The 16,107-nt window shown below is 50.1% G+C and overlaps 1 protein-coding gene across 3 annotated transcripts in view; it reads left to right on the top strand.

The window, feature by feature from the left end:
• Positions 1 to 368: 368 nt before the first annotated feature.
• FGR (FGR proto-oncogene, Src family tyrosine kinase) overlaps positions 369 to 16,107 on the top strand; it is a 53,400-nt gene continuing 37,661 nt past the window's right edge. The window contains exon 1 of one of the 3 annotated variants that reach the window (XM_081869142.1): positions 369 to 745. The gene's annotated coding sequence lies outside the window, so the exon portion shown is untranslated. Of the gene's footprint in view, positions 746 to 4,254; positions 4,276 to 16,107 lie in introns of those variants that run through there. The other 2 variants (XM_081869140.1, XM_081869141.1) reach the window with 2 other exon arrangements.

Here is a 16,107-nt window from a genome sequence, read left to right on the forward strand (position 1 = left end):
GTGCCTTAGTTATTGCCTAACTCACATTGACCAAGCCTCTCCAGAAAAAAAAATGTTCTAGGGCTTTTCCAGAGTAGGAACACAGGTAGTTATTCCGGAAGTGCCCTTCTAAGGATGGGGATCTGCACTCGCCCACCGTTAGGCAGTGAATAAGACTAAGAATAATTTTAAAGGAGGAACGTTTCCTCTTCTGAACCAACATGACATGCCTTTTAAAAAAAAAAAAAAACCACCCATGAGAGAAGCCCTTGATTGGCCGTTCCTTCCCTCCTCCAGAAAGCAGCAAGCCGGCAATCAATGAATGGGTGGGACCTGGCGAGTCGGGGGTCCCGCCCTGACAGCTGATTGGGGGCGGTGGCGCTGGAGCAGAGGCGCTGGAGCTAGAGAACTGCTCCCCCCACTTTCCTACAATGAGCTTCTGCTCGGCGAGAAAGGGGAGGGCAGAGAGAAGGAAGGTGGGGAAACAGAGGAGGTGCTTTTCTGTTCGTGGCATTACACCAGCTGAAGGGTCAGTCCGGGGAATATACAGATACACACACACGCACTCACATGCCTGCGCGCTCAGGAAGTACTCTGGCTGCTCCAAGCCCACTTTCCCTGCGCTTTTAGGGAAGGGAGGGAGCAACCCCAGCAGAGGAAGCGCCGGGAGGAAAAGCGAAGCGACCCCAGCGCTGGTCCTGCCAGTGGGGCAAAGAGGGACCCGTAGCGGGCGAGCAAGCTGGACGAGGGGGCGAAGCAGTTCCAGGTAAGGCGAGCCCTCGATCTCCGGTGCTTTTCGAAGCTGAGTGGCGCGGCGGGTGCGCGGTTTTGTGGATGCGCGCTCGGAGTTGGGGGTCAGGGGCTTAGGATCTCTGCGGGAGGATACCCCTCCCTCCTGTATATATGTCTGTGTATGTGTATATATGTATGTGGGTGTGTGGGTGTGTGGGTGTGTATATATATATATATATATATGAGAAATACAGAGAGAAGAGGGGGTCTGGTCGCCTTCCTGTAGTAGCTTCGCCATCTCCGTGGCTTGTTGCTGCATCGAGGGAAGGAGGAGGAGGAGGAAGAGAAGAAGAGCAGCCCAGGCCGCGGAAGCCGGAGACTGGGGGGCGAGGAAACGCGTCCCTAAATAAATGAGGGGGGCGCGAAGAGTGGCTAGTGGGGGCGGCAAATGTACGAAAGCGTTTGGGGAGGAGGGTGGCATGTGTGGGTGCTCAGAGGAGTGACTTCCCCCGGAGTATTGGGCGGGGAGGAAGGGGGTGTTCTCGGGGTCCAGCACCGTTCCCGGAACTGCAGTGTGGTGGTGTCAGTGGGAGGAGGAGGAGAAGATGGATGGGGAGCTGTAACGCTCTCCGGAGCCCTCGCAATCTCCCTGGTAAACCACACTGCGCAAGCCGAAGGTGGGGAGGAGAAGGAAGAGAGAGGGCCGGAGAGAGAAGGAGGTGTGTTTGATGGGCACAGGTTGACGTACCTTTGTCTCTCCGCCCGCCCGCCCCCCCCCCACGGCTGTGTTTCCTCCTCCCACCCATCCCCGTTTCGTGCAACGATGTGCAGGCAAAAAGAAGCAACCACTGTCCTCTCCTCTCTCTTCCCCGCCTCCTATTTCAGCAGCTGGAGTGAGGCATCAATAAGCTCCTTTTGTGATACCCGCCCCAAGATCGGGACCAGAATCGGCTGCTTATACTGGGAACTGGGGAGAGAGGGTGGGGAACGTTTTCTCTTTCTACTGACGCCCCCTCGCCCCCGACCGCCTTCTCCTCCCTGGGGACGCCTGGGCCATAAATCCTTCCCTTGCCAGCCGCTCCTCACAGCAAGCAACAAAAGGCTCGGCAGCAAACAGCCACGGGGGTGAGTTGCCGGCTGCTCCAGCCCTGCAGGGGGAGAAGCGGTTTGTGTATATGTGCGTGCGTAGCGTAGGAGTGTCCTCCGCCTCCGCCTCCCCCCACCGTTGTAAGGCCGGCGACCTACTAGGATCCCTTCTGACGCTGGACCAGACACCTGTGGACCACCTGCCTGCCTTTCTCCTTGCCCGCTCCAGTCTCGCGTTTCTTGCCCCGGCCGGAGCTATATGGTTTTTAGATCATGCTTTCTCAATTCCCTTTCCTCTCCGGCTCTTCCCTCCCCCGTGTCCGCTTATCTGCCAGATCGGATGTTGAGAGAGGTGTAAAATTAAGCCATCTTTTCTCCCCCACCCCCCTGCCAGCTCTCTGGCCATTGATAAGATTCTTCCCAAGCCCCGCCCCCTCTTCGCTCATGTTGTGAAGAGAGCGTGGGCAATGTCGCCTTAAGAGAAGTTGTGCCACGCAGGAGTCGCAGTCACGGCATCCTCGCAGGAGCCCAGTGAACTTCGGTCCTCTTGGGTTCCGGACTTGGTGGTCTTTTGCAAAGCATTCCTCCCTCTTGCTTCATTACAAAATGTAGCAAGCCAGCTGTCTTTCTGGGTGCCCTCCTGCGGAGTGGGGCTCCGCACTTCTGCCCTAAAGCAGAGCTGTAGGTACGGGGGTGGGGGTGGGCTAGCCAGGTTTTGTGCCCTGCGTGAAACCTCCAGAGGGGCACTATGGAGCCTCCCAGCCTCTGTGTGTGCACGCAAATGCACATGAGGGGGGGTGCCAAACTGGGTCTTTGACTCTGGTTAAACAAAGCTTAGTTTCACCCCTGCCTAAAATCCTCCAGACTCAGGGACAGGGGAACCACTTTTTCATTCTGAGGACCGCATTTCGTGCTAGGCAACCTCCTGGAGGCCGCAAGATGTCAGCAGCGGTGGACGGGGCCAGAGGCAAATGTGGGCGGAAGATTGAATGTGGTTGTTAGCTATGTACCATACAGGGCCGTCTTACCCATAGGTGTCGGGGGCGCAGGGCATCCTGGCGCCAGGCTCTCAGGGGCACCAGGCTGAGAGTCTGGGGCCTGAGTCTTGAGTGCTGCGACTGGCTCTTTTGCTGCAGGCAGTTCTGTGCTGCGAGTTTGGGGGCGACCGAGCCAGCGAGACACTGAGGTGGCTGGCTGGCTCCGCCCTCCTGCATGCCTGGCACTGGGCAACCTGGGGGGCCACTGGGTGGATCTATGGTTAAGACAGCCCTAGTACCATAGGCTGACGTTTTACACACATTCATGCACCCCTCTCTGTTGCCCATCTGGGCAAGCAAGAGGCATTATCTAGGCAGGTAAAAGCACACAAGGAAGGTGTGGCGCAGGATTGTTGAGGGCTGAGGCAGGGCGGATGGGTGGGTGAAGTGGCCTGGGGAGAGTCCTGAGGGTTAGATAGACCTGGAAGGTGCACTTGACCCACAGACCCAGGTTCCCCAGCACTGCCCTACTGCCAGGCTTCCCCCTTCTAACCATGCACATGGCGGCCAGGCCTCAGCACACATTCCGGAGGCTCAGAGTTATGGTGAGAGAGCCGCTGAGGGAAACAGCTTGTTTCCTTCTCTCTTGGAATGGCCCACCCCACTTGTGTCCTTGGTTTCTCTCCTGCATTGTTCTTCTTTTAACAGAAAAAATGAGAGAAAAAATGCCTGTCTTCTTCCCAAAACTGGGGGTTTCTCCCAGAATGTGACCAACAGTTTCCGCCTCTCCTCCAGCACTCACAGATCCGGGAATTGGCATTTCCTTCCGGCGGAAGTCCTGCTTTTCTCAGCCAGAGGTTGAGCTGGGGGGAGGTGATAGGGTTTATGGGGAAAGGGTTACTATGACTACTCCTGCGCAGAAATGAACATTTCTCTTTCCTCTGTGTGTGCGCTCGCTCGCATGTGCGCCTTCCTCTGGGTCACTTTGCGGAGAGAGTATTTTTATCAGGTTTCAGAAGGACAGTCCCTGCGAGGGAGGGGCTGCAGCTGAGTGGGAGAGCACATGCTTTGCATGCAGAAGGTCTCAGCAATGTAGCGAGAGCGCCGGAAGAAGGCAAGCTGCCTCACACTGAGTCAGGCCATTGGTCCTTCTAAGTTCGTACTTTTTTTCAGCCAAAGGGCCACATTCCCTCCTGGGAAATGTGTCACTGTTGGGCGAGGCTGGTGGCAAAAGTGGGTGGAGCAATGAATGCAAATTTTGTACACATGACTAACTTGACACACATTCACACAGCCTCCATCCAATGAAGCAAGAAGCACTATCAGAGTTGCAGCCAGGCAAAAACATTCACATAGGGTGTGAATAACAGAATCAAAGAATCATAGAGATGGAAGGGTCATCTAGCTTACTCCCTGCATGCAAGAATCTTTTGCCCAACATGGGGCTCAAATTCTCGACCCTGAGATTAAGTCTCATGCTCTACTGACTGAGCTATGTAAGGTGAGTGAGGGGTGTGGCGTGAAAGTGGGTGTAGACTGAGGAGTCCTGAGGGCCAGACAGAGAGGGTTGAAGGGCTGCATTTGGCTCCCTGACCTGAAGTTTCCCACCCCTGATCTATACTCACTGGCAGCAGCTCTCCAGACAGGTGTTCTTCTAGCCCAGGGGTCTGCAACCTTTAAGACAAAAAGAGCCACTTGGACCCGTTTCCGAAGGAAAAACAAACCTGGGAGCCGCAAAACTCGTCATTATTAAAATAACTTTTTTGTCACTTTTTATTATTTCTTTGTTTGACCCTTCAGAATTACTCCTCCTCATAGAAATAAACGTTAAATTAACAAGTTACCTTTTTGTGTGTGTGTGTTCTTCACTCCCCTTCAAAACAGTGACCAGCGTACATGCCCCCTTTCAATGCAGTGACCAACATACATGCCCCTTACAATGTAGCGGGCAGGCGGGAAGGTGACATCGGGACGTTGCGTGACTAACGCACGCACCGCCCCCATGCAACGTCACAGCCAGTACAGCGCCCGCCACAGTGGGGAGTGTCGGGGCGCACAATGCGCCTCCTCCCCTCGCTAGTATCTGCCTCGGAGCCGCGGCAAAGGTGTCAAAGAGCCACATGCGGCTCCGGAGCCGCGGGTTGCAGACCCCTGTTCTAGCCATACCTGGAGATGCTGGGGATGAAGCCAGCATTCAGTCTGCAGCATCTCCAGGCAGGCCTAGGAAAAATTCTCAAGTGGTCCTCCATCTGTTGTAGGACTTCAGGTCATTTCAGCCCCAGAGAGTGTAAGTAATGGATGGGGATGTTGGGAGCTGGGGAGTTCAGCAACATCTGGTGAGCCACATGTTCCCCATCCCTAGTGTAGACTTCGCTGCACTAGAGGGACCAATGGTCTTGGTCTGGTAGATGTCAGCTTGCTATGTTCTACATATTTGGCTTAGCTCTAAAGCAACTGCACTGTGATTCAAAAGACAAGTGTGCCCCAACCCAAAATTTATTACACTGTCAGATAGGATATAGGGGAGGATAATATTCAAGTTATGTTGTTACAAGGGGATTATTATTGTTGTTTAATTTATGTACCACTTTTATGATAATATAGCTCCTAAGTGGTTTACAACTACAAAACCAATCCACAGTTAAAGTACACAATAATTTTAAAGCACCCTTAACTAAAATACACAATAAAACAGTTTAAAAGAGCTTAACAATTGAAAGCAGTCAAAACTATAAAATCCCAAGTTCACTTCAGGGGAATGCTTGCTGAAATGGGTGTGTCTTCAGGAGCTGAAAAGTTGTTTGTCTGTATTGGATCACAGTCTACTTCTGGGGTGCCCAAATGCCCAAACTTGTTTTCAAAGAGGGCCAGATTTGATGAAGTGAACATGCATGAGGGGCGACCAAAGTTGTTGAGCTTTTTTTTTTACCCCAGGACATATACTGCAACGGGGGCCAGATTAAATCGACCAGTGGGCCGGATTAGGCCCCCAAAATGGACTTTGGACATGCCTGATTTACTTTAAAAGTCTGTCTCTAGTAACTGGGAAGTCGGTTGCCCCAGATGTGGAAGTATATGACTAACTGTCATGGCAACAGTCATTGGCTGTGCATACCTAGAATGATAGAACTCTTGGGTTGCCTGTGCATTTGGGATGACCGGAGTTTTGGACTGGACTGCAGCAAATGTGTGAAAGCAGTTGGAGGATAATCTTTTGTGTTAGAGTTGGTTGAGGGTGGGAGAATCAACCTCTGGTCCCTGTGCTAATTTCAGAAACCTCCTTCATGCAATTTGTTCCCCTCGAAGCAGCCTGCTGGAGGTGGGGGAGCCACACCCCTTTTAGTTCACCCACATGTCCACATGGGCCCTCTGACAATGGTGGTTGGTGCCCATTAGTACTGGCAGGGCAGAATGCAGGGAGGCCAAGGGAGGCGGAGCCAGAGCCTGATTGGGAGGAGCCAGAACCCACAACAGACAGAGGCAACTAATCCTAGTTCTGCCTCCATCCTCTTCCCTGCTGAATTTTACAAGGGCAACACAGAGACCAAGGAAGAGGAAAGTGGCTCTTCAAAAGAAGGGGCAGACAGAGGTTGGTGGGGCAGTTGCTCATCATCCTAATGGACAAGCCACCACAAGATTTCTTGTTTGCTGCCTGGAAAAAGAAAAAAAAATTAATACATAAAGAGAGCATGCAAACATTAATAATGTGGAAGAGGCCACATTGTGAGATTTAAGAAGCAAGCACACCTGTGCTGGAACCCATCCTATGAAATGAGTGCATCTGGGAGCATAAAACTTAGTGGTGGGTTAAATGATGAGTCTGATCTAACAGAGCTACTTCAGAAGTATGCTATGGAATCAGTTTCTGTGCACAACCTGATAGAGAAAAAGCGAGTAAGAGGTGACACAGTGTAAGTTTATTAGATTATGCGCCGTGTGTGGAGAAAGTGGATAGAGGAAACTTTTCCTCCCTTTCGCATGACACTAGAACATATGTCATCCAATGAAGCTGAACGCTGGAAGATCCAGATAAAAGGAAGAACTTCTTCGTGCCGCTTGTACTTTAAACTATGGAACTCACTTTCCCAGGTGGCATTGATGGCCACCAACTTGAATGGCTTGAACAAAGGATTAGACAAATTAACAGAGGACATGGCTATTGACGGTTGCTAGCCAGGATGGTTGTGCTGTCCTTCTATGGTCAGAGGCCGAGAGCCTGCTGCACTCATTTCTGGTTTGTGGGCTTCCCATAAGCATCTTGTTGGCCACTGTGAGAACAGGATACAACTTTGGCTTGATCCAGCAGGCTCATCTCATGTTCTTAACCTGCACGGCCAAGCAAACACCACCATGCCATTTTATTAACAGCTCACACGTGTTTCAGTGGAGGGTTTTGCCTAGAAAACCCTCATGATCTGCACCCCTCCCCACCTTCCCACTGGCACCTATTCTGCAGGGTTGAAGCCTCTGTTTAAACATATGTGAGCCATTCAGAAACGCCACCATGCACATGCAGTTTGTACTCAGGAAATCACCAAGTACAAGATGTAGCAGCATACGAAGCAGCCCCCGCAATTCCCTCTCCTCCCCAAGACATCCCTCTGCCTATTCAAGGTTTTCAATGGCATCTGGGAAGTGTGGGCAAGTAGAAATTTGAATGGAACAAGGAAAGAATGTTCATCTACTCTCTATTGTGTAACCTTGTGCTTCTGTATCTGGAGCTGCACAATGTATGGCAGTTTATTTTTCAGTAGCATTTTCAGCATGCAAAGTGTGCTGTGGTGCTTATTGTCTTCATCCAGTCAGTGCTGGGCTACAACGGAGGCATTTTGCATTCTTTCAGACCAAGTTCTCAAAAGCTTTAATCTGCCCCCTGGAGTATTGTGCTCTCTCTCTGTGTGTGTGTGTATCCAGGTTGCCCAGTGCCTCCATTCTGCAGCACTGAGCAAAACCATGTTGACTGTTTAATTCAGGAGTATCTAGTATGGCACCACCCAGATGTTGTTGGACTTCAACTACCATCCAGCATAGCCAGTTGTTGGGGTTGATGGGAGCTCCAGTCCAACAATATTTGGAGGGCACCATGCTGGCTATGCCTGCTTTAATTGATATAATCACAGAACTGGGAGGAGCCATATGCGGCATCTAGTCTAGCTTTGATTTGATGCAAGAAATCCCCAGAGCATCCCCAATAGAGCATCCCCAGCAGGAGAGGGCTATTTGCTTTTGCTTGAAGGCCTCCCTTCTAGGTAATTGGTTCCATGCCCCAAATGCCCATCCGTTCAAGAACTTTTCCTTAATGTTAACTGACACCTACCCTCCTGTAATGCAGGATGTAAATGAAACAAGTAATAGTGCAAATACAGTGGAACCTTTGTTTTTGAGCGTCTCGGAAGCCAAACGATTCGGAACCTGAATGCTGAAAACCTGGAAGTGAATGCTTCCATTTCCGAACGCACTTCGGAAGTTGAACGGCTTCCAAGGCGCGTTTCTCCCTTTTTTCCCATTAAAATTGCTGACCACCCATTGCGCCTTGGTTGTCTCACATTTCAGAAGTCGAAAGGTCTTCTGGAACAGATTACGTTCGACAACTGAGGTTCCACTGTACCTGCTATTGAGAGTGGGCTCCTTGTGCAGAAGACTACAAGCTCCCCCCTGCTTTGCATTGCCATCATTCGTAGGAACATAGGACGTTGCCTTATAATACCAACTCAAAACGCTGGTTTGAGGAACTTGTTATTAACACAGACTGCCAGTGTGGTTGTGCAGGGGTTCTGAGAAGTATCCAGCTCAGCCTGGAGATGCCAGGGATTGAACTGGGAACCTTCTGCATGCAAATCTTGAGCTCCGCTACTGATTCTTGTGCTTCCTTTCTACCTCCACTGTCAGAGGCAAAATGCCTTAGAAAGCCAGTTGCTTGGAATCACAAGGTGGGAGAGGGCTGTTGTGTTAAGGCCTTCTTGCAGGCTTCTTGTAGGCATCGGCCTAGTCCAAGATGCTGAACTAGATAGGTCTTTCACCTGATCATGGAGGCTCTTCTTATGTTCCAGCTGATAGAACATCACATTGGTGTTGGGGCACCAGTGAAAATATTAATCTCCTGCAGTAGGAAGGGGCAGTGGCAGAAGGGGCAGTGCATCCAAATGATCTATGGTTCAATCGGGGGCATCTTCAAGTAGAGCTGGGAATAGCCCTTCTCTGAAACCCTGGAGAGAGACTGCCAGTCAGTGTAGACCATGGGTAGGCAAACTAAGGCCCGAGGGCCAGATCTGGCCCAATCGCCTTCTAAATCCGGCCCGTGGGTGGTCTGGGTATCAGCGTGTTTTTACATGAGTAGAATGTGTCCTTTTATTTAAAATGCATCTCTGGGTTATTTGCGGGGCCTAGGAATTCATTCATTATTCCCCCCCCCAAAAAAAAACTATAGTCCGGCCCTCCCCACAAGGTCTGAGGGACAGTGGACCAGCCCCCTGCTGAAAACATTTGCTGACCCCTGGAGTAGACAATACTGAGCTGGATGGAGCAACGGTCTGATACAGTATAAGTCAGTTTCCTATGTTCCTATGACAGGAGAAGCCATCTATGCTGGTGGAATATTCAACACCATATTTAAAGGTACAAAGAGCCCTCTCTAGGTCAGGAGCTGACACTGTGTCAGCCAGCCAAGTCAGTGGCTGTGAAGCTCATGAGACAGACTTGATGGAGACAACCCCACCTTGTTGACTGGCCTCAGCAGCACCTGGGCATCAAAGGTATGTGTGGCCAGATGCAAAAAGAAGAAGATAGGGCTCTTGCATGTTTAATAGCATGATACCTGCTGAAGTGCCCTCTTCTACAGAAGGAGCATGTAGAAGGCAGAAAGGGATCCAATAGACCTTTTGGTGCTTTAAAATAGATTAGCATGGCTTTCCGGGTGCTTCCTCCCCGCCATAGTGCTCTGGAATGTGTTTTCCTAAACAGCAGATTCACTTGGCTTCTTGATAAAGCAGACCTGGCTATTTGCCACGGTTTCTGCTGGATGCATCGTTCTGCTCTGGGTGACTCCCAAATGTTCCATCGCGCAGGAAGCTATGGAGAGAGGCAACATGTTCTCAGAGGTGGAGCGATCCTCTTCACAGCCCTGCCACTGACTCATGCAGCCTTGGGGATGATGTTTCCTCTTCGTGAACCTCTTGCTTTCTCGCCCTAACCCAGCAAACAGAAAATGCTTGCTTAGTGCCTTCTCCTTTGGACACCCTCATGACGGCTGTCACGTCACAACTGTGGCAATCTCTGGCTAAATATTGCTGGGAAAGTACCAGAGAGCTCCCCCAAGAAGTCTTTCAAGTTCATGTTTAGTGGAGGAGGATGTGGTATCTATCTCAGCATTCTACATTCCTGCTTAATCTGGATACAGATGGTGCTGCGGGTATAAGGTTTTTAAAAAATGAAAATGTGCATTTATAAAGGGTCATGGCATAATCTGTGCATAGTCTGGCCACTGATTGCCTGTCACCCACTGCTTCCTTCCTATGAATCTCCTGTTTGGAGCAGACTGTGCTCTGCAGACCACGGGTGCCCCTGGTCCAGGAGCTTCATTCCCTGCTAGTGGAATACTGTACTCTCCCCAGAAACACTTGTCTGGCATCTGCTTCGCTAGCTTTTTAGCACCACATGAAGACAAATGTTATTTCCCTTAGCTTTTAGTGGATGATTATTTTTTTTATTGCTAAGGATGGTCAGCTCAGCCCATTTCCACTTTGTCAGTTTCACATGCACCCAGTTGTGAGTTTGTTCCATCTCATTTGGACAGATTTCCCCCCTAAAAGCATGAGGGGAAAGAAATTGCGTTTGAACCATGTATATTCTTAATCTAAAACACACATTTATGAATGCTTTCCGATGCGTTTGCCCCCATAAAATAGGCTTCTTTGGTGTGCATTTTTGAACTGAACTCATTTAGGAAAATTCAAAGAATCTGTTTGGCAGCTGCGCTCCAATCTATGTACAAGCTTGGTTGGTTCACTTCAAAATGTGATCCAAACAAACTTCTACTCCATCCCCAATTTATTACTACTTCTGTTGTGTGTGTGTCTGTGTGTGAGCGTGCTTCTATCTTATTATTTTAGCTCTAGTGTTAATTTGCTGTACAGTGGTACCTCGAGTTAAGAACTTAATTCGTTCTTGAGGTCTGTTCTTAACCTGAAACTGTTCTTAACCAGAAGCACCACTTTAGCTAATGGGGCTCCTGTTGCTGCCACGCTGCCGGAGCACGATTTCTGTTCTCATCTTGAAGCAAAGTTCTTAACCCGAGGTACTATTTCTGGGTTAACGGAGTCTGTAACCTGAAGCGTATGTAACCTGAGGTACCACTGAAATGTTTACTACTTTGGAAGCTTTGTTCAAAAGGTGGAATAGAAATTTATTTAAAATGAAAACAGATTATGTCTACACAGTACCATTGGGTTCAGTTGTGATTACTCCTAGGTAAGCGGCTGTAAGGATTGCAGTTTAAGGCTAGAAATGGCAAAGCAGCAGGATTTGGCTAAATATTTGGAGGAACCTCTTAGTGGTAAGAGCTGTCTGTTGTGGAACAAAATCATCTTGGGCGGTGGTTGGCTCTCCTTCGCCGGAGGCTGGGTGCTCATCAGTAACTGCAAATGTCTTGCACTGAACTGGGTGTTGGACCAGATCATTGGTGGGCAATCTCTGGCCAATCATGGCCTGCCAGGCCATTTTCCCCAAACCATGCCCATCACTCCACCAGCTGCCTTCACTGGTGGCATTGGCTGGTGGGTGGGGTTTGATCCTTCTGGAGTCCTGGGGGAGCAAGCTGGCAAAGCAGACTCCTGCAGTCAGCAGAATTGCACTCACCAGCTGGTGAGTAGAGAGTGCAATCCTGCTGGCGTCAGCTTCACCTACTCCTGCAGGCCAACTCTGACAGGTAGGCAGGACCACCACCCGTCAAACGACAGATGTTGGCCTGGCAGGTTGAAGCAGCCTTTGCCAAACAGACGTGCCAACTGAGTTGCAGTCAAAACATCTGGAGGGCATCAGGTGGGACTTAAGAGAGAAAACAGAATGCAAGGTCACAGAGGTCACAGATGTGGCTAATCTGACATGGAAGATGATAACTTCCTGACCTGAGCTGCGAAACAGATACCACCTGAAAAAATTTAAATGCTGTGTGGCACATTTTTATAAGCTTGTAGATTGTGATGTGAGTCGCCATGGATTTAGAGCCCTATACCTAATTAGGTGAACGGGGGCCAGGAAACCCTCCAAGATTAAATATAGGCTGTATATACACTGTACATTTAAAGTACGTTTAGAGTGCAGGTAGAGAATCCTGGGAACTTTAGTTTACCACTCACAGAGCTACATTTCCCAGCACCCTTAACAAACTACAGTTCCTGGATTTATGATTCTATGATTCTTGGGAGGTGCAGCTGTAAATGTATGGTGTGTCTGCAGCTTCTGAGTTTCCACTGGTGCGTTCAGTACACCTGAGTGCCTCATTGCAAGTAATAGATAACTGGTCACAGTGCACACTCCAGAGATGAGCTTCTGGCAAAGTGTTGTTTTATAATTTAAAGGAAGTTTCTAACCCTCAAGTGAACAGTGGCAGGATTGAAATAGTACACTGGAAATGGAGTGACGATGATGGTTAGAAAACACCAGGGCCAAATCAGTGTGGGTTCCAGGGGTGAGGTTGCACAACTAGGTGACCCAAGCTATTTCTTCCTGTCATAACCTTACATGATGTTGCTTCCTTTCTTTTTGCTTCTTGCCATATATGTGAAACCCTGGAAAGTCCCAGATTCTTCTATTTCCCATAATTAAGGCAATTCATGTGTCTTGCAGAATACAGTCTATGGCACAGAGCATAGCTAGACTTCAGTGTGCCTTCAGAAGTGTGAAGAGCATTTTGTCCTGACCCTCCCACTCTGCTCAAACCAGGCTCCTGTTCCCACGCCTCCTTAAGAGTTGCATCCTGGGTTGCATCAGATCACAGACGATTCTTACTGGAGGGTTAGACCAGGGCGGGAAAAGCTCAGGCTTGTTGGTCATATGTGGCCCTCCAGGCCTTTCCATCTGGCCCTTGGGACTCTTCCTAGGCCACGCCCCTTACCAGACCTGCTTTGCCGCCCTCTGGAGTCTTCCTGCCTGGCTGTGTCATTGGACTCTGAGAACAATGCCTCTTGTTTGCCTGGATGGGGAAGGGACCGTGAAGGTTTGTGTAGAAGCTAGTCTGCTCTACCAAGGCAGGGTTCTCATTGGTTATTCTGCTCATTTTTGCCTCTGGCCTTGCCCACTGGCTCCCCAGATGGTTGCCTAGGAGGGAATGTGGCCCTCGAGGAGCTGAAAGAGGTTCCCCATTTCAGGGGCCCTTGAGAGGAGATTCTCTCCCACGATGGACCCTGCCCTCTATTTCCCATTTCCCCTATCTCACGCCCGCTTATATTGCTGTTCATTGGACATTCCTTTGCATGCAGCTCAGCAGCCTTTTGCCCCCCAAACCCCACCCCCATCCCCTCCGCAGTCCTCCTCAGCTTCCTCCTTGAAGCTGCTGTGAACTGGACCGGAATCCTGGTGGCTTCCTGTCTCCATCCGGTTTCCCTCCAGCAAACGCCCTCACCACTTCCTCTCTGGCTTGTGCTTCGGACCCTCTCTTTCGCTTGAAAAGGTCCCGGTTGCCTGGCTTAGAAAATATATCCCCTTCCCCACAATGCAGTGCAAAGTGTAGCAGGGAGTCTCGGAAGGGCAGCCGCGTCTTGAACAATTGACAGATGATTGTCTCGCAAGTCTGCAGCCCACTTCATCAGAGGAAGGAAAGCAGAATTCAGTCCTTGCAAGCAGAGGCCAAAAAAATAAATTTGTTAGGCTTTTAGGCAGGGATGCTGTTGGACTGCAGCTTCCCTCCTGCTTGCTTGACCACTGGCTGTGCAGGCTGGGGCTGATGGGAGCTGGAGTCCAACAAAGTCTGCAGAGCAAGGGGTTCCCCAGCCTGCCTTAAAAACGGAACAAATTTAATATATGAATATAGGAAGCTGCCTTCTACAGATTGTTGGGGTTGATCTAGCCCAGTAGTGTCTGCACTGGCTGGCAGCAGCTCTCCGGAGTTTTCCACCTGGAGTCTTCTCATCCTTACCTGGAGATGCCAGGGACTTAGCTTGGGACCTTCTGCATGAGAGATAGATGTTCTGTGACTAAGCTACGTCCCTTTCACAAGACTATAGGAAGCTGCTGCATTCTGAGTCAAGACCATTGGGCCATTTGGCACTGCCTACACTGCCTGGCAGCAGCTCTTCAGAGTTTGAGATGGGAGTTTTCTCCAGCTCTACCTGGAGATGCCTGGGATTGAACTTGGGACCTCTTGTATGAAAGCAGCTGCTCTGCCACTGAGCTACAGCCCCCTCCCCCAAACACATTTCTTCTCAGGGCTGGCAGTGGGTTAGCATACGTGCGGGGCTCTTTTTTTCTACTGTTTGGCTCTCCGCTCTCTCGTTTGCACCTGACAGGACCTGCTACATCCCAGCATCTCCTGGCTAAGCCCTTTCTGTCCATGACCATCTGCCTCCGTGTGCAGGCTGCCATCTCCTCGCCAGCAACTTGGGTTGTTGGGCAGAAGTTCAAAGGCCACATCTCACACCCACAAGAGGGGATGGAGAGAGTCCCCTGCGAAGGAAGGTTGCAGCCTTTGGGACTTTTTAACTTTAGAGCGAAGACGAGTAAGAGGTGGCATGAGAGAAGTGTGTAAAGTAATTCAAGGCATGGAGAAATAACTGACTAGAACTTGAGGACATCCAATGCGGTTGGATGCTGGAATATTTGAGACAGATAAAAGAAAGGGGTGGGTAGCATTGCTTTGTGGTGGTTCTGGTCCTACTTGGATGGTCATTTCCAGAGGGTAATGCTGGGGGACTATTCTTTGGCCTCATGGAGCCTTCAATGTGGGGTTCCTCAGAGTTGGATATTTTCCCCTACACTGTTTAATCGCTGAGTGGGGTCTGCCATATATGTTGTCAGCCAGTGCTTTTTTTCTGGGGGGACGCATACTCCTAAACATTTTGTGATTCTTGGTAAAGGGCAAAGGGACCCCTGACCATTAGGTCCACTCGCGGACGACTCTGGGGTTGCGGTGCTCATCTTGTTTTATTGGCCGAGGGAGCTGGCATACAGCTTCCGGGTCATGTGGCCAGCATGACTAAGCTGCTTCTGGCAAACCAGAGCAGCGCACGGAAACACCGTTTACCTTCCCGCCAGAGCGGTACCTATTTATCTACTTGCACTTTGACGTGCTTTCGAACTGCTAGGTTGGCAGTAGCAGGGACCGAGCAATGGGAGCTCACCCAATCGCGGGGATTCGAACCACCGACCTTCTGATCGGCAAGCCCAAGAGGCTCAGTGGTTCAATCCACAGCGCCACCCGTGTCCCATGATTCTTTGTACTTTTGTCCATTTACTGAATTGATTTTTCCTGATTTGAACTGTAAAATGGGAGGTTGCCTGCTCTTGATAGGGCTACACTCCTTCTGAGGAGCAGGTATTTAGCTTAAGGGTACTTCTAGATCATTTGCTGTTGTTTGAGGCTCAGGTGGTCTCAGTGGCATAAGGTGCCTTCCATCAGCTTTGGCTGGTGGCCCAGCTGCCCCCCACCCCTGTACAGAGATGGCCTATGTTGTCTATGCACTGGTAACGATTAGGTTAGATTACTGCCCCTGAAGATGGTTCAGAAACTCCAACAGGTGTACAATTTGGTGGCCAGGTTACTCACTGGGACAAGATGGTTTGAGAATTTGAAGTGACCTCTCCAGGCCGTAAGCCTGGGCAGTGTGTCTGGAGGTCATGGGCTGCCCAGATGACAAGACTTCCCTCTTGGCCTTAATACTGTGGTTCAGTGTGGTGTAGTGGTTAAGAGCAGTAGACTCGTAATCTGGTGAACCGGGTTCGCGTCTCCGCTCCTCCACATGCAACTGCTGGGTGACCTTGGGCTAGTCACACTTCTCTGAAGTCTCTCAGCCCCACTCACCTCACAGAGTGTTTGTTGTGGGGGAGGAAGGGAAATGAGAATGTTAGCCACTTTGAGACTCCTTAGGGTAGTGATAAAGTGGGATATCAAATCCAAACTCCTCCTCCTCTTCTTCTTCTTCTTCTTCTTCTTCTTCTTCTTCTTCTTCTTCTTCTTCCAAAGGAAAGCAGGAGATGCTGGAAGGAAGCATACAAGGTGCCATCCAACCATCTTAGGGACTCCACTTCAGATTTGTGTAGTGTTACTCCTTAGCCTTTTCTTCTACTGAAGATGTTCCACAAGACAGCAGAGGTTTAGGATCAGTTTTCCTTCTTCTAGATT

This window comes from Podarcis erhardii, assembly GCF_964252035.2.
Source record: "Podarcis erhardii genome assembly, chromosome: 7".
Classification (NCBI taxonomy): Eukaryota; Metazoa; Chordata; class Lepidosauria; order Squamata; family Lacertidae; genus Podarcis; species Podarcis erhardii.